The sequence below is a fragment of the Toxorhynchites rutilus genome, chromosome 1 (genome assembly GCF_029784135.1).
Source record: "Toxorhynchites rutilus septentrionalis strain SRP chromosome 1, ASM2978413v1, whole genome shotgun sequence".
Taxonomy (NCBI): Eukaryota; Metazoa; Arthropoda; class Insecta; order Diptera; family Culicidae; genus Toxorhynchites; species Toxorhynchites rutilus.
Genome location: NC_073744.1, coordinates 158,977,805 through 158,996,698, shown reverse-complemented (window position 1 = coordinate 158,996,698; position 18,894 = coordinate 158,977,805). Strand labels below are relative to the sequence as shown.

General features: G+C 36.5%; 1 protein-coding gene and 1 long non-coding RNA gene across 6 annotated transcripts in view; one reads left to right on the top strand and one right to left on the bottom strand.

Moving 5' to 3' along the window:
* The window catches only part of LOC129775285 (histone deacetylase 4), a 138,777-nt gene that overhangs the window by 93,037 nt on the left and 26,846 nt on the right, over positions 1–18,894 (bottom strand). The gene's annotated exons all lie outside the window — the stretch shown is intronic.
* On the top strand, positions 11,201–12,258 carry LOC129775743 (uncharacterized). The gene is made up of 3 exons (XR_008743010.1): positions 11,201–11,484; positions 11,547–11,701; positions 11,762–12,258. It is a non-coding gene; the product is annotated as an uncharacterized LOC129775743 (long non-coding RNA).

The window sequence follows — 18,894 nt, the reverse complement described above, 5'->3', positions numbered from 1 at the left end:
TCGCATGCTTTGCCATGGCTCGGATGGTTGTGTTAATTGCAATGCCAGATGCACCTCAAGTGAAATATTCGCTAACGTTCACAGCTCGAGTAGAAACATATAACACAAAACGAGCAGAATAAGCGACCTTTGTTTCGGGCACAGAAAGATTCTGAGAATTTTCCTCAGAGAAGATGCAATACTTATACGGAAAGACGGGGTAAGATCACCCGGCGGGGTAAGACGGACCACTTCTAGTTTTATAAGAAATCCTCAGGATTTTGGCAAATATGCTACGCAAAAAGCATTGATAGCATATTTTTGTCATTGTTATTGTAACCAAAATAAGGATTTCTCCAGCAAAAACTGTATATTCCGTTAGTTGCCAGTATCCCAGTCCTTCAGTAGGTTGTTCTGGTTCTACCTGCGTGAAAAGGTATGTAAAATATAATATAAAATGCGAGTAAAGTGCAAAATAATGCAAAAGGTGCCACCAACAAATCAAAGGCAATAAATCTCCAACGATGAAGCTCAGATCCATTGATCCAGGTTTTACCACTACTCAGGAACAAGAACTGGTGGAGCATTTGCTGCAGCTAAAGGACCGATTCTACGCCATCACAATGCGAGATGTCAATGAACTCGCATTCGACATGACTGAACGGAACAACATTTCGTATCAGAACTAGAAATACCTACTTCGGGGTCATTCAGACTTCATGGAACAGATTTTGAGGGATTAGAGACCCACGTAGAAAATCGTCCTTATAGATTCCGAAAATTTGGTAAATTTTTCACGAATATTTTCAAAGCTCTGCATGTGGAATATGGATGGCCTTCCCAGAAGTTTGTGTGTAGTTTATGAACAATGTTTGCGACTGGTTCTTTGGGTGCTGGACAGTATCCTCAATAATTTTCTCCACAGCCAAGAATTCCGGTCTTTGATTCAAAACACTCGTTTGATTGAATTACACTGTATTTCCAATAGTACACTACATTACAATATTTATTTTACATTCACAATAGCTGGACTTATACAAAACAATATATAAATTTACAATAATGGCAACCTTTTGCCTTAGCGGCTGGGAACATAATAATAATTTTACAACATAAAAAGGTTTTGGACTTTCACATACATTATTATACATCCGTTTCGCTCATTTAGCCGATGTTTTCTCAATATTGTGTACTAGAAGGTAGGCCTACACAGATTGCGAGGGGCAAATCGATTCCTGATCACAACAATGCCTTCTAGTACCTTCTTCTAGTAACGAACAAACAACCCTTAACATCTGGTACCTTAGACAACACTGTTCCTGTTATTTTTACTAGACTAAACTGTTTGAAAACAGCATCGCTCCGTCTCACCCTGTCATGGTCCCTTTTACCCCGCGGGTGGTCCTTCTTACTTATTTCTAAATTTAATTAAAAAACGCCAAAAAAGTTATACAATCAGCAGTTACACATTTTATTTTTTTAGTAGTAGATTATTATATACTCAATGATATGTAGTACAACAAATATGGGAAATCCTGAAGGGCGTTTAAATGAAAATTGGTTTTCTTAGGGGGGCGGTCTTACCCTGTCTTCCCCTACGCTAGCGACAGCTTACTTACTATGCAAGGGTGGAGTTTTCTTTGCAAATATTCTCTTTTCGCTATCTCCCTCCGTTGTTTCTATTCTAGCGGCTGCATAAGTTGCCCGTTATTGACAGCTCTGTTCGGGAAAACACACAAATGGACAGATCAAATGTATGGGGAAATAGGAATGCTCTCAATTTTCATCAATTTAAACCACATGCAGACTATGGAATTGTAGTGTATAGTATACCAAACAAATCTTAGAAAATTTCCGATTCGATTGGTAACGTTAACTTTATTTTAAAAAAACGTGACCTGTCGTGACCTGTCCTACGTCAAAAACAACATATCTTATCCATCTCTGCATACCGATGTGCTTGTCAACCAACCCAACCCAAATCATCGATTCAAACAAATTCTTTTGTTTTTAGTAATTCGATGAGATTTCATTATGCATATCGCTAGAAACTTTGAACCCAACTGCACCCGATAAAAATCAACAACGCTCATATGAATATTAAATGATTCTCATTTAATGCATCGTAAATCATGAGCTTTCATTGATTGGTTGTTGTTCAGTTCCTTTCTTCTTGCGTTCATCAAACTGTTTTCGGAGAAATGTGGCATCAAATCGTTCAAACTATCAATAAGAGAGTGAAATAAGTAAATAAGCAAGCAGAAATCTCCATTCACATAGCGGGACTTTTTTCGCTTTTTTCCTTCTCCATCTCCCTCTCACAGACCAATAAAAGTGAACCAACCGTAAGCTGCAGGTCGTTTTGCTCCACTACGCCACGCGCGTTCGTTCAGTTTGTTTTTTTTTGTTGCCTTTTTTATTTGAAGAATGTTTGCCATTTTCCGGTCATTGGATCAACTCAATCGAATCGCAAACATAACAACACAAGGTAAAAGATTCGGCTAAAAATAACCAAATCTCGCTCCTTCCTTCCGCTGGGTGCAGCAGAGTTCGTGTTCCCAGTTCATAAGAATGGGTTCGGCCTATAGTGCCCCCCTACCGGTCTCTGCGACTGACAGGCTTACGACAGCTGATGTACCCTGTCGAACGGTAGCCGCCATTTCTTCATTCTGCCAATCCGACACCTGGTTCCCTCTCACAAACAAACACACATTTTACCCCACAGTTGGAAGTATTTTCTATTTCTATTTCGCACCATCGCGCCAAATGCTTGCCAATATTCAGCAAATCCCGTCCCGCTGTCAGCTGCAGATGGGATTGCGGATTGCTCAGCCTCAAGCTGCAAATCCAAATCTCGCCTCCCCCAATGCACCCGCGGCGAGGCAAAGCTGAATGAAGGTAGACCGATCGACGCGACTCGTTAGCGGCGATGAAGAGATTTCTGGCATTGCTTGTAACAACCGCAGCGATACCTGCCAACCATCGCGTTGAGTGAGTTACATCAATCACTTTTGTCCGAAAGAAAACGACAACAAAATTAATATTCCACTTTTTATCATGGACTACAATACCTGGGCATTTTCGTTATGATCTCGCGATCTCAGTACCAATTGTAGCTGCTATCCTCCGAAACAGAAGCTGGGGCATGCTCATACAGACATTCCATGCCAAACCGGTATAGTGATTCTTAGATTTTCGGGGAAAACTGTTTTTGCCAAAATATTAGACCAGTATTTTTTTTATTTCCAATTTAAGGTGGTCTGAAAAATCAAATTTTTCACCTTCTTTCCAAAACTCATAACATCTGGACCGATTTAGATGATAGAAAAGCCTTAGCTAGTTTTCTTCGAAAAAATATTGTACTAGCAAAAAAATTGGATTTTGTTTTCGTAATTATTAGTTCTATTTGTTTTTTTTTATAGTTTAGAGATAGAGAGTGCTATATTTTTCTATATTTTTTCTGGAAAGCTCAGGTCTTTTTATATAACATGTCCAAAAATCAGAGATGTATTTTGTTTTCGTCTTTGAGTTACGATTTTCCAAAAGCATGTTTTCAGTCTTCGTTCAAAATTCCGACTAGACTACCATGCGCCTACATTGATTGATAGCGACCAGGGCCCGAAATCTTCGAAGGAAGACCGATTCTACTCTCAGTAGCTTCGCTTCGATTAGAACTACTTCGGCAGTCGCCCACAACAAAAAGTAACTTCACTAGAAAATGAATTGACTAGCGTTGAATTGACTAGCGTTTTTACGTCCATATAAAGAGGAACGAAAACATGATTTCTGGTGCAAAAAAGTAGTTACCCCATCAATGGACGGTTTATTGTCTACCCATCGTGAACTCAAACCAACGAACTTAGACATTTATGAAGTATGCTATAAAGGTCCTCGCGTTAGTATTAGTGAAAAGCGTGCAAAATAGCGCACACACACTGCACGCTATTTCAAACGTTTGAGTAATTTTCGTGTACGATACAAAAGAAGTCACTTAAAAATGCAATGAGGACAATTTAACTGGGAAGAATGAAATGATATAGTCGAGTCGGTCGGAGAAACTGCGTGAAGAAGCCAGAAGTCATTACTAACTGAATACGGATATAGCCAATCAGATAGTCAGCTGACTATCCTCAGTTGACTATGACTATGCAGAGCCCTGATAGCGACTGTAACATAACTAATCCAAGACTATCATGTCATACGTAGAGACTTGAATCAATTTCGATTATTGATTTTGTGTCTCATTAATTAATTAGATTGAATTTAGGTAATCCCGGACTATAAGGATCTCCATATCATAATCTGCACCAGACTGTAAGGAACTCCATATCGATATCCATTTTCATTAGATTCAATCAATATTGTGATAAGACAATCTTATGGTTTTTAAGTATGCACACGGCAGGTTCGGAATAAATATATATTAGTTCATGAACACATACGCTGTTGTGAGGAGCCGCTCCTAACATGAAGAACAGTGTCTACAATGTCGATCTTTCCAAAGGGTTTCTCCTATCCCAGCTGGCATCTCGTCGATTTGACGATTCGAAGATTCTAGTTATATTAAGTGAGTGTATTACTTAATAACATAAGTATAAAATGTAAGACGGTGTGAATTTGAATGTACAATGTATAATTGTTAATATTATTATTGAAATCAAGACATGGGTTTATAAGTACCACTCGCAATCCAGACTGAATGGTAGTAGTCCAATGGCGCGTCACCATTTTTTCACCAGAGAAACAAACCAAGTATTATTTTCGCTCCATCGAAAGGATAGTGATGTCAGATTGTTCAATTAATCAATCGAACAAGAAAAATGATAATTTTTATCCAATGTGATTAATAATATAAAAACCATCAAAAGTTTTCGAAACAACTGGTTGCAGCTTCTTATTTCGCATTTGAAATCAGGCGATCCTTGTGAATTTATTCTGGCGAGTGCGCGCATAAATAATAGGTCGTATTCTACTGGCAGAGAATTATCACTACGAAAAAACCTCGAAGGTGACTAAACAAATTGACGAATGACAATACGATATCCCACTAACAGAAACGCGCAAACCAAGAAGATTTACCAGAGGTAAAATAGAAAATCACAACATAATGACTTCAATTTAATCGAAACTGCAGTGGCCGTATAGCATAACAGTTCGGCTGAGAACTTTGTAAGGTAACACAGTAAAACTATTTTTTTTTTGCAAAATCCAATTTTATTATTCAACATAATTGCCTTCGAGGGCGATACAGCGATTATAGCGATTTTGCAACTTGTTGATACCATTTTTATAGTACTCTTTCGGTTTTTCCTCAAAATAGGCCTCAGTTTCGGTAATCACTTCATCATCGGTCTTAAATTTCTTGCCAGCGAGCATTCTCTTCAGATCTGCGAACAGAAAATAGTCGCTGGGGGCCAGATCTGGAGAATACGGTGAATGCGAAAGCAATTCGAAGCCCAATTGATGTAATTGCTTTATCAATACACGAAATTCGAATTTTTCCATTTTTTCACAATAACAAAAGTTGCTTCACTCTCAATGCTGTAACTCACGAACTAATCGACCGATTGCGACGTATCCATTGAATGATGGTGCTTTGTGATTGTCAAGTAAATTTTTGCAAGAGGCGCCATCTAGACGTCAACCTTATGAAATTTTCAGCCGAACTGTTATAGTATGGCCCTCAATAAGTTAACAGCAATAAACAAACGTACCCCACTAGGCGCTTGGTGTGAACCTAAGAAGGTTACGCTGACGAGAAGAAAACGATTAACATTTACGGGTAGGGAATAATACAGACATAAAAGGGCTAGTTCGTAAGTTAAATAATCAGTGTTTATAGTTTTTTTAAACTTCAATGAAGCACATTGCCTTCGACTCACAAATCTGAAAGCCAAAGTTTAAAAATCGCAGTTCTTCTACATTAGTGAAATATCGGCGCGAACTGTTGCAGTTTATCTCATGGCGACCGTGTGTTTATCGTATATCTCATGGCGACCGTGTGTTTGCAGTATATTGAGTACGACCGTGTATTTGCAGGGTATAATATGGCGACCGTTTTGTGTATCACAAAGTACCTAGACGGACTAGCAATTCACTGAGGATATATTTTTGATATTTTTACACCATGAAAAAGTATCATCATTATCTAGGATTTTTTTAGATGCCTAGAGGTATTTTTCTTGGGACACGTAGTTTGAGAGAATTCTGTCGTAATCAACAAAAATCTAATAATCAATCTGTGTCCGATACACGATCGCATAGTTGACGTAGGATTACGTTACGCTATTTGTTGTATAATGATTTTGAATATGTTTGAAAAAATTCATTACCAAACTCTTTGATAATAATTTGGTGGCCCTGAAAAGGGGTGATTTAGTTTGACTAAATGTGATTGGACTGACAACGCCTACTACGATAATACGGCAGAACATATGGGAACTCACTTTTTGCATTTTCCTTCAATGTTCCAATTTTTCTCGTCATATAAACATTCATTAGGCGAAGACAAACACAACAGAACAGATCAAATCGAACGGTCTGTTCTCGATGCGCAACCAAACATTCATGGCGATTGATTTTGATATATGAATATTGAAAAAAAAAATAAGAATCGTTTTTCATTGCACAAGCCCATATTCGTATTGAATGAGTAATTGGGAGAGCAGAGATTATTTGTACCAATCGATCAATCAGAATGCAGGATTTTAGTTCAGAAAATGGTTAACATTCCTCGATTGTTCGATAGTTAGATTCATAAAATATATCATTTTCCTAATTGAGGGGTTCAAAATGAAAGGGGTGTAAGTAACATCATCGTTTTTTCTACATCGACTCTTTCTTTTGGTTATAACTTAGCTGCAAACACATTCTCAGCTGTATTTGACAATTTGGACGAGCCTAGGTCTGAGCCTCGTCTATCGGATTCTATAGCAAACTCAAATTGGAACGTTTTTGCAGTTGAGTTATTAACTAAAGAAAAAGTTGATGAAGAGAAATTGATCAAGTCACTTACACCCCTTTCCTCCTGAGCCCCTCAATTGTAATAAATAGTAGTGTCCAACCTACTGAACGCTAAAATCTCATAAATCCATCAGGAAATGACTGCACAATAAACGTTCAAAATTGGACAATTTTAACGATGCGACCTACTGTCCGCAGTTGCTTTTAGCAACTCTCTACTTTTTGCAGCAAATCTACTCCCAATTGGTCGGAAAAGACATACACCCCAATTATATAAGTAACGAGTGAAAATAACTGACGTGGAGAAAACAAATATAGGGCCCTATTATTGGCGGATTCACGCAAAGCTGCATCAGCTCATGCGACACCTACATTAGAGCTCAGAACTACAAAAGTGATAATATTTTTTTTTATTCTACGCACTTAAAAGCAAGATTCGATCGTGTTTATTTTCATTAATTTATATTTAAAATCATTTCAGCCATTAAATGTCCTTAGTAATGGTAAGAAAATTATATTTTTGTCTATTTACAATGGTCCCAACACCCGATTGGACCAAAGTTATAGATAATCTTCAAAATATTCATGTTTGATATTGAATATAGATACCGAGCATGTCGATAGCATCGACTGAGTGATGAGAATTTTTCGAGTGGTTTGGTTTGCTTGTCGCATATCTTCAGAGAATTATTTTGTCTCGGTTTGCGTTCCTTGTTTTTTTTTTGAAAACTTTGGCAATTTGCAACACATGAAGTTCGAGCTCGGTAGAAGACTATCTCGATTTACAAAATACGAAATTTTGCTTGGTGTTATAGTGATAGTGATTTCTCGATTTGGTTTACATAATAGGGCCCATAAACTTGTTTTGACTTCCAGTTTGCTGATCTCTTCTTCTTCTTAAATTGCACTAACGTTCCTAGAGGAACTTCGTATTACTTGCGTCATTTTTGCTAGTACTTAGTTGAGATTTCTATGCCAAATAACACGCCTTGAATGCATTCTGAGTGGCAAGCTCTAGAATACGCGTGATCACAGTGCAAGTCGGAGGAAATTTCGTTGACGAAAAATCCCCCCGACCAGAACGGGAATCGAACCCGAATCCCCGGCATGTTAGGTGTGACGCTAACCACTCGGCCACGAGAGCACAAAACAAGTTTGCTGATACTGGCAATAAATGATCAACAACGATAGAAAACCTCTACGAGATGGGTGTTGGATGAAAAGGCTTTAACGGAAATCGAATATAGTATTCCAATGCCGTTTTGGAAATGAAGTTGCTGCTTTCCGTCTCATTGAAATAGCTTGAGCTTGAGCTTGAGCTTGGGTAGACTGTACAATTCGTAGTTGCTCTCCGTGATTGACCTGAACCAACCAAATTGCACAAAGAACACACATAATGACGCTTGGGACTAGCAAATCATTCTCGTTGTGCAATTTTCGGTGATTCGAGCTTTAAATGGTCAATAACGACGCCGGCCACGTCCTTACAGTCACCAGGGGAGGGAAGGAATGTTAGTATGATATTCGCCGCCCGAAGGCCAGAAGGGTCGCCTCTATAGCGTGGTTCCCTAGCGTTTATCATGGAAAGGATAGTTGTTAATGGGGAGGGGCAAAAATCAGGATTCACTGAGGTAAGTGATGTGATTATGTATAGGCGAACTATCGACCACTCGACGAAACAGAATTCTAAATATCTTAAAGGATATAACACGCGGCGGAAATTATCTTTGGTATCCTACAAAGGAAAACCTGTTAATTTGATTGGACTGGCTTTATATTTTGTTATTTTATCGTACGTACGTATCTAAATCCAATCGGACGGTGAAGAGTTATCTTTACGAAACCTGAAAAGGTAACCGAGTAAATTCCTGTGGAACCAACAAGACGGGTGATATATTTCGTTATTCATCCCGCGTACTCTGATCGAACTCTAATAATGATGGCAGGGAGTTATGTTTTGGAAACCTGAGAAGCTAATCGAGAGAACTACATGGATAAAGACCCTCTAATCTGAGTTTATAAACTCAATCTAGTGTCTGAAATTGAAAAACCAGGAACCAAAAACTAATATAAATGTACAAAGCCTTCCAACTAGCTAACTTACTTAAAATGAAAACTAAAATTAGAGTATTCTGACAATATTAAATTCTGAAATTAAAAACCTCTAACATAATCAAACCCTGGTCCTGATCACGAACGCCATCCCACGGCGAAAACGAAACGAAGTGAATTTAATCTTGCATACAATACTTAAAAAATTTTAAAATGAAATAATTCTACCGAAAACAGTATTCATATATGTGTATGTACGCTCAGGAAACTGCCTCTCACTACATACACAGCCGCGCGTCGTTACACAACATAGGAGAAATAAACTCTTCTAAATAATTAGCACATCGAACGCGGAACATAGCTTTCATCCTCATATGCAACATGGGTTTGAGTTCTAACTTCACAGCGCTTGAAAAAATTATTATTTATACATTCACGAAATTTCTTCGACTATAAAGAACGATGTACTTATCTTTGGGGTATTCAAAATTTTTGTACAGGTGATGATGCCTCTGATGGTGATACTACCGCTGCTGAATTCGAAGTCCAATACGACGACACCTCTCGCAACGTCTCAGCTGACAACCACCGAGATTGCTCAACGCCAATTCGTCTAAATTATATGATGGCTCACGAATACATTCACATTCAAAATTTGACCCGTTGAATAACAAAATAAACAAATAAACACAACTGAATATAACACACTCGAACCGATCAATAAGGGTACCACTTCATCGCAATTGGCAGCAAATATTACTATGAGAATGTTAACTGCAATGATATTCCAGAAAATATCTGCCGGATGTATTTTCAATACCAAAGCACTATGAATTTTACACACATGCACACAGCTACACTTAACCGAAACAGCGGCTGGGGCGAAACATGTCTCCAAAATAGAAATAAACGCTTTCGAGAACATTAACTACATAATTGTAGCATTTCTCCTCACTTTTAAATTGAATGAATGTATTATGATTATAATGTAAAGTATCTCTGGTCGACGTTTCTTTTCGGACCGTTTGAGAAATATCACTTTCACACCACCGACGCTCCGACAAGAAAAAAAAACTGGAATAAAAATAAAACACAGCGAACGACAAACACGTCTATTCTCGACGACGGCTCGCGCGATCCTCCTGCTTTCCGTCTCATTGAAATAGACCGAAAAACCCGAAAATTGAGTTAGAGGAGTGGAATTAGACAAAGAAAGCATTATAGCGAGACAAAGATCATATTAGAGCGAAATGGCGGGTGTAAAAGAGCATATGCGCAAACACAAAGCAAATGGGCACGGAAACGGAAATGGAAACGGAAGAGAACGCACAAACCTCAACGCCCAGCGCTCAATGGTCAAAGCGCAAACACAAACGGCCACGCACAGATACGTGCACATGCACAAATACACACAGCAAGTGCTTGCGTCTGCAATACGTTCACATACGTCTAATAGCACAATTAAATGCGTTCATTCGGTAGTAAGCGCCACCCGATGAGCCAGGCTCGTGCGAGCCATTGTAGTAAGCGCGTGAATGAACGTGTTAAATCATTACGAAGCAAAAATAGAGCGTTGACTTATAATTAACATGGATTAAAAGAAAAAGGTTGGTATGAGTTCCACATAAGTTGAATCCAAAACGATGGTCCATATTTTGTATTGTGACTCGTTACTGAATAACAACAAAATCGACCCATTTCTGATGAGGATGGTAACTGGTGATATAAAGTGAGTCACACAACGAGACGGTGTAAATAGTGTCCAATTCAGGATTGACGGTTAGAATGGTTTTGCTGCGTGTTTGATGGGATGATGAACGGCTTCGAGTTAATTTGAACGCCTCTAGTCCCTAGAAAGGTGAAACAATTGCAAACCTACAAACCACGAGAATGCAATTGATTCGGAATCATTTTCCCCCCAAGAACAGATTATTTTACATTTCCATCACTCTAAAAATAGCAAAAGCAAGCGCTTGCTTGCGTGTGTACCCTTCTCCATTCCGCCACCACTGTTTTTCCGTGCGTAACAAAAATAAAACAAATGTAAAACCAATCAAACAGAAGCGCGCTGCGACATCGATGCCGAGATTAGCAGGTCATGAATATATATACCCGACCGCCGCCACCGCGGCTTAGTAGTCGACAACAAACATTGAAAACTTACTTTGTTTACCCCGGCACGACGCGCTGTTGACGCTCGAGGCTGCCGCGCCGCGACTTCGATTGCATAATTATGGCGGCTAAAAATAAACCGTCGTCACGACAGGTACGACGATCGATTAGAATGGTGTTCGGTGGCGGCCGCTCCGTGTGCCCCTCTACTAGTTCCCACCGGGGGGATGATGATGACGATTGAGCGTCAACAACAATATTGTGTCTTTTTTGCATTGTTATTTATAGAAGCAAAAAAACCTCCCTCAGCTGCTGCTGGCAGTGATAAGTTGCTGTGATAAGTTGCGGAAACGAAAGTGATTCACTGAGGGACGAAAGGTAATGTACGGATATGTACCAATATGGGTTATTTTTAGATCGATTCGAGCGTTCTTTTTCAGGTTGACAGATTTCGTGCGGTGAAATGGTTTCATCTACATTGCACTTGAAGCTAACGATAATAGACACAGCGGCAGCAAGCATTTTCCGCAGCTTATGAGAGGATATTTGAAGATTTGGAGGTTATGTTTTAAACATTGTACAAACATATTGATATGTACATAATCTTTATAGAAATCTTGAAATTCCTTGATCATTAACATGTTTGTCTTTTTAGAATAAGGATGAATCAAGAGATTTTTTTATATAAAAACTTCCAGATAGACGAAGAGGCAGTGCGTTGTCATGATAGAATATTTCAACCTGATGTCGGGTCAGTAGAACCCCGATTATCCGCGGAATAGGCAGTTTTTAGCATGAAAGCTATATTTCAACACAGAAATCATTAAACTATCCATCTCTAAAGTGTCGTACACTAGTGGCAAAATAATGCAAAAGCCATGACTAAAAAAAGAGCTTGAGTCTATCAGTCACTGACAAATTCTGGGAAGACCTATAGATTTACTATGGAACTCGCTGTCGCGAATAATACTCATCGAAGATAATCCACTTGCGGATATTCGGGGTTCTCATGTATTAAGAGACTGGTCAGGAACATCATGACACGATAGTTTTAGCACTGAAGCTTGTCATCTTTTTTGTAGTTGAGTTAGATTACATTGTCCATTGCTGTTCCGAGTTCAAAATACAACAATATGTATCCTTGCCATCTCCGCTAAGTATCCTTGTCATCTCCGCTAAATATAATCTAAATGCCTCAACACGAACACCTCGCGTGGAGTGTTCAGCGTCTTGGAGAATTCTGTTGTTATCGTTTCATGTATTAAGGTATAACCTATTGCAACATAGCTGCAGGTTATTATAGAACCATTTTACGCCCAATTAGCCGCAAACATCAACCCTTTTTAATTTTCCAAACTTGGAAACAATACAAAAATGAGAATCTAACACAAGGCACATATTTATCAAAAATATGAAACAAAAATTTCTCTGAAATTCAAAAATGTAAAATCCAATAAAATCCAAACAATCTATTATCCAAATATATTTAATCTGTGAAGCTAAAATCCATTAAATAAGAATCAAAAAATCTTATTTACAATCCAAAAACCTAATCCAAATCCAGAAATCTAAAATCTCACAGTTCTTGTATTTTAGATATTAATGTATTTTCAATTTAAGTTTCAGTTTTCAACTTTTAGTCATAATTGAAATTCATAAAAAATTACCGCATATAATCAAGCCTACAGTTGTATATAATCGGGTACAATAAATAGGCCGTAAATCGTAAATTGTTGAAAACCTCAAATCAAGACACTCATATCCAATAATCCAGAAAAATTTGATAGTGTAAAATGCAAAAATTTGAAATCGTAAAATCTGATAACTGGCAATCTAAAGTGCAAGGAACATAATCATAAAATCAAGATAAAATATGAAATCCAAAAATATGAAAAACTGAAAATCTGAAATCCAAAAACTTTAAAATCTAAAAACCAACCCAAAATCCAAATTTGAAAAATCGAGAAATATGAGGAAAAAATTTAAAAACTTAAAACCTGAGTCCAAAAAACTCCAAAATTGAAAAATCTGAAAACCAAAAATATATACATGAAGAAACAAAAAAAAAATTAAAAACCAAAATTTAAAATTAAAATATTTTACATTCAATAATCTATGAATGAAATCAAAAAAATACAAAATAAAATCTAAATCTGAAGTTTAAAAACATTCAATCCAAGACTCTAAAATAAAAATAAACGTATTTAAAAATATGAAATTGAAAAACAATTCCATAATCTAGAAACAAACAAAAAATCCAAAATCTGGGAATTATAAAACCACAAAAAAAAGTTCAAAGTTCAAAATCCAAGAAACTATCGAAAAATATGAAAACCGAAAACAAAGGTATATAAAATCAAAAATATCAAATACAAAATCCAGGAAACTATATGAAGTCGAAAGATATCGGACTCGATTATATATGATTCGATTATATACAGTTTGAAATTTTTAATTTTTTATATTTCAAATATGACTTCTCAAGAAAAAATTAACCTTTCAACGTAAAGGTAAAATTTGATGGACTATTATAACTACAGTGGGGTAAAATTCGTGATTTTTTAAGATTTTGCTTGAATTTTCACCAGTTATCGTTTATATCGATATTCCAGCAAAATTAAGAAAGATAGAAGTTTTGTGTCAAAGAACAAATTGTAGAGCGATTAGAGCTTTAATTTGATCGGTAGAAACAATCAAATTCAATATAAATATCTGATACCATTCGAAATTCGATTAAACGAAGCTTTGTAATAAGCTGACGGTTCTTTTTAAATTATAGTCATTATTCCGATTATCGTTGGACAAAACCTGCATCAAACTTTCTCCGAAACGACTGGCCAGAATGATACTGACATTGCCTAATACAACGGCATCCGTTGAAAGATCTTTTTCTTTTGTTATTCGACGGATCAAGAATCATTTGCGGTCGAGATCTGACCAGAAACGGTTATTCGGAATTATGATGATGACTGTGGAAAAAGATTTCCTTTATGAGATAATGCAGATGCCTTTATTTTATGAGGAAATCATTGATAAGTTCGCGCTCATAGTTGACCGTAGAATTCTTTTGTTATACAGGCAAACCTGTTTTTGTGCGGGTGATAGGAACCACACAAGAAAAAGTGTTCGCTAAATAATTTGAAAAAAACTTTTTGTTATGTGGTGGATAGGAACCGCATAAAAAAGTTTTCTTAAGAAAATAAACCAAATCCTAATGATTCCATTCGTGATCAACATTCGATTTCCTTTTTTTTACTTTCTTAAGCGGCCTACTTACTTGCGCAGATAATAAAATCAACTTTTTGCTCCTGTCAATAAGCTCCTACTGACCCCTCAAAACAAACAAAACAAAACATGAGAATGGGAATTAGCTGACACAGTCCCTATGTAGAGCGATAAAATACATATCAAAGATAGAAAAAAAATTATCGATGACTTCAGTTTTTTCAAATACCGCACAAAAAAAGTCGCACCACAAAAATCGCACAAAAAAAATCGCATAAAAACCGCACAAAAACTGGTTTTACTGTATAGATAAATGTTGAGAAATAAAAAATTTTAAAATCCGTCATCGCAATACTGTTGTTTTAATGTTGCAAATGAAATTGAACAGGTAGCTCAGTTGGTCACGCGTCGCCTCTGCATTGATGATTAATTGTTCAATAAATAATGATTGCACCGCAAATCGAAAGGCAGTTTGAAAACTTTAAAAAATTATGTACAAGGATAATATGGAATAAAAATTATTCAAACTTTTTGAATCGGTTCTAAAAAAGATCCAAGATAAAAATTGGTTCGTGGGACATATGATGAAGTCGCTAATTGTGGATAATGAAAATCCAACGTGCCCCACGATTTTATTTTAGTCTTATCAATGCTCTAGACCAGGGATGGCCAAACGGTAGTCCGCGGTCTACCGGTCGCCCGCGTAGGTACTCCTAGGTGCCCGCCAGCTGGTCTAGGATAGTGCCACCTCAAAAAGCAATGTATTAAATATCCTTCCACATTTTTTCTTGATCATTTTATAATGTGTTTATGCTTACTTCAATAAAACATATCAGTTGAAAGAGTAGATACTTCTTCATTAAAGTTTCCGTTTTAATATTTTCATTCCGATTGTTTGTTATTTAATATTAACACATCCAGTTATTCCACTATAACTTGTAATAAAGCAAAAAAAAAATGTCACTAGGAACAATTTAAACAATGTTTTCTCCAGGCATATAATTTGTTAAATGACCAATTGAAAATGCTAGAAACATCCGTAAACAAACACAATTTTGTATTTATTAATTTTCGAAACCTTATAATTATTATAAACTATTTTTTTAGAAAACTTCGCCTTTGAAGACTACGACCGCGAGTTTTAATGAAGTATTATTACTTCAAAAGTAATGTAATGTTTCGAGAGATATAGTCATGAATAGAGCAATTAGTAAATGAGAAATTAGAAATTTCTAAAATTAAACACTGGGTTCTATTATTTGATTCAAGTTGAACAGGATTTTGCTCGTTAGCTCTATTTAACAGTCGAGTTAAAAATTTCAGAATAACTTTTCGAGTTTACTTTTGGAAAATTCTAGCAATGTTCCGAAATAATCAATTCACCGACGTTCGAGAAATAACTCGATTCGATAACATTCTATCGATTTACAAAATATGAAAATTTGTTCGGTGTTAAAGTTATAGGGATTGAATCGACTGTTACGGCCCAATCACTCCTCCAGCATTAAAACCACATTGTTACGAGTGGTAACAACGGAGGGGGGTTTCTTCCGGAATTATAATTTTAGAACCCGATGTTTGAGGTCCGTAAGGCGAATTATAATTTCCCTGGGAATTGCACATATGTACAAAATATTAGTTTTAAATTATACGTAGGAAACAATTATTCATAAATTGTAGTTATAAGTTCATTTCCTATTTTTACAGTTTTACTCACGTTTAGTCCCCTTAATAATTCCTTTTAATTTCAAGAGCAGGAACAATCGTTTTCTTGGTATTTACTAGGTTAGAAATTAGATTAATCTATATGTAATCCTCGATAGCATTAAGCTAGAATATAAGTTTGTTTAGGATATGTTTAGGCTTGGTTATTATAGTTGTACTCACTAGATAATAAGTATATATAATTAATTTTAAGTATTGCGAAATTCACTTGTAAATTCTTAATTTCAACTAGCACACGTTATCGATTTGTTTATCATTCTTTTTCTCCTCTTTCACTTACCCCGACCGATGACAGACCTACCGTTCCTGTCTTATCGATCCGTCACAGGTAGGGTTGTTTTTCCTCGATCACCGAGGGACTTATTGGTGAAGATGCGCAGCCAACTAGGGATGGCTAACACACATGTTCAAACAGTATTTTTTGCGGATGCAATGATGCTTCTTGAAGCACATGTGGGTTTGCATCTGACCAATAACGTATATTATGCTTGTGGCCATTGTTGGCCATTTATCCAGAAATGACCCTCATCACAGAAGATGATTTTACGATAAAAATCATCATTTTCTTCAAGATTCTTCAGAGCCCAATAGAAGAAGTTTCGGCGCTTCAAATGGTCAAGTGTGTTCAGTTCTTGAGTCAATCTTGTCAGGCAGTGGGTTCAATTCTTGAAACAATCTTGTAAGGATGTACATGTAGATCTTTTCGCAAAATCCGCCATAATGAAATTTGGGATATGCCCAATTCTTGAGAACGCCGTGCAATTGACTGATTTGAGTCATTTCGGATGGATTCACTACTTCACCTGCGATGTTTTCATTGCTTTGTGCGGGGTGGCTTCTCATTGACACGGCAACATCCAACAGCGAAAATGTGGATTCTAATTTGGCAACAAAATTAAGCACCGACTCCGAATTTCGGTAGTAATTTTTAACAATTATTAAGCGTTGCTCGTACGTGTACTTCACCAAAATGAAAATTTTAATTATGACTAACGTATCGACTTTGATAAACCATTAACATGTTTTATGGGTTCGTTCACACGAAGACACAAAACTGTCAAGTCACTAATAAATAACCCTTTACTTTTACCTAGAAGGAATTCAGGAATATCATAATCATCTCTGATGTATTTTAATGGAAAATCATTGCCTTGCATGTTCATAAATGACGATATCTTTGAAAAAATCAACGATATTGTTTGATGACACTTTTCAGACAATAAAGATATTTATTTTTATTTGATAAAATGATTTATCTTTGAATATTTATTTGTATGATTTATGTTTTTCCTTTAATCTATCCTCTCACAGTCTCGGTTGCACAGACTGATAAATTTTGTTTTGAGGAAGCTGACATGACTATGACAAACTGAATGAAAATGAAAAAAAATCTGGAGTTTTTTTTCATTTAATTATATATTTTTTACTTTAACGTAAAAAATTGCAAAATTACAGAGACACGCACAGTCTGTGACATAGGAGTTATAATTTTGCGCGCGAGTACAGGAGGGTTAAAGCTATGACTCCTTGATACAATCAACGTTGGTAGATCGCGGCCTAAAATTTGAACAACTAGTCGCCCGCACTGGCCAAAAGTTTGGCCACCCCTGCTCTAGACTAATGAAGGAGAGGTGTGATAGCTGCTAACTGCTACTTGCCTAATTATTTTCTAGCTTTTAGTACATTATTATGTTTAATCACAATTAAACCGTTTAACTTTAAAAGTTTTTTCACTTATTTTATTTTCTAGTTTTTAGTAGAATATTCATTAGAATATTTTTCTACAATAAAACCATTGTAGTGTATTTCATCAGTCAAATAATTTCATTTGATACCGATATTGAGTGGATTGCAGAAAATACATAGTGTGTTCTCCAAGTCAAGTTCGTTCGTTTGATACACATATCTCAATCAACCTTTATTTTTGAGATGATATGGAATCAGCTATTTTGCAGCGGCGGCCAAATTAGATTTTTCAAGATAAGCAGTTTTAAAATGACAGTATAAATTCGGTCAGTTGGACAAATTTCTATTAATGTGGGACAACCCTACATATATACAAACATACATACGAACAGTTCAAGCTAAATGAAACCGTTTAATAAAGTAATTTGCTATTTTGTGATCACAGCCATCTTGGATTTGGATTTTTCATGATCTACTGTGTTCTACTATTCAAGACCATTCATTTGATACCCATATTAATCGGGTTTTGAGAAAATATGCAGCCTGTCATTTGATAGTGGCAGCCATCATAGATTTGCATTTTCCATAAGCGGACCTTACACGGTCAACTTTATTGACAATATGATGACATTTGAGAGCATAATGACAGCTGAACATGGCCGACGTCGCAGAAATCCGGATTTTCTGATTTTCGAGCATCAATATCGTGACATTTCATATGGATGCATTATGTTGACGTTCTACCTCACGGACTTCCAGACTGAGTTGCCAGATATGCAAGCGCACATTTATTTTTTGTTAGTCTTTTTTGCGATTGCAATTAAAATTTATAAACTACTGAAATTGTAGGAATCATAAATGGAAGCTTTTGGTTTGGAAAACCGATACTTTGAATAGCAAAATACGGTACTTTTCACGATACAAATCAAAACTTCAAAGTAAACTGACAATGTGATGGTGAGAGAGTGGATGAAACTTAACAACGTTTTAGGAATTGTTTAACGTTGAACTCGGTCATTCTTTGCACTAGTGAGCGGGTTGTATGTTTCTTCACACTCCGCTATAAAATTTGGAGAATGAGAAGATCAGGGAAAATCACAGATGAAAAAACATCTTCTTCTTCTTCAATGGCACTAACGTTCCTAGAGGAAC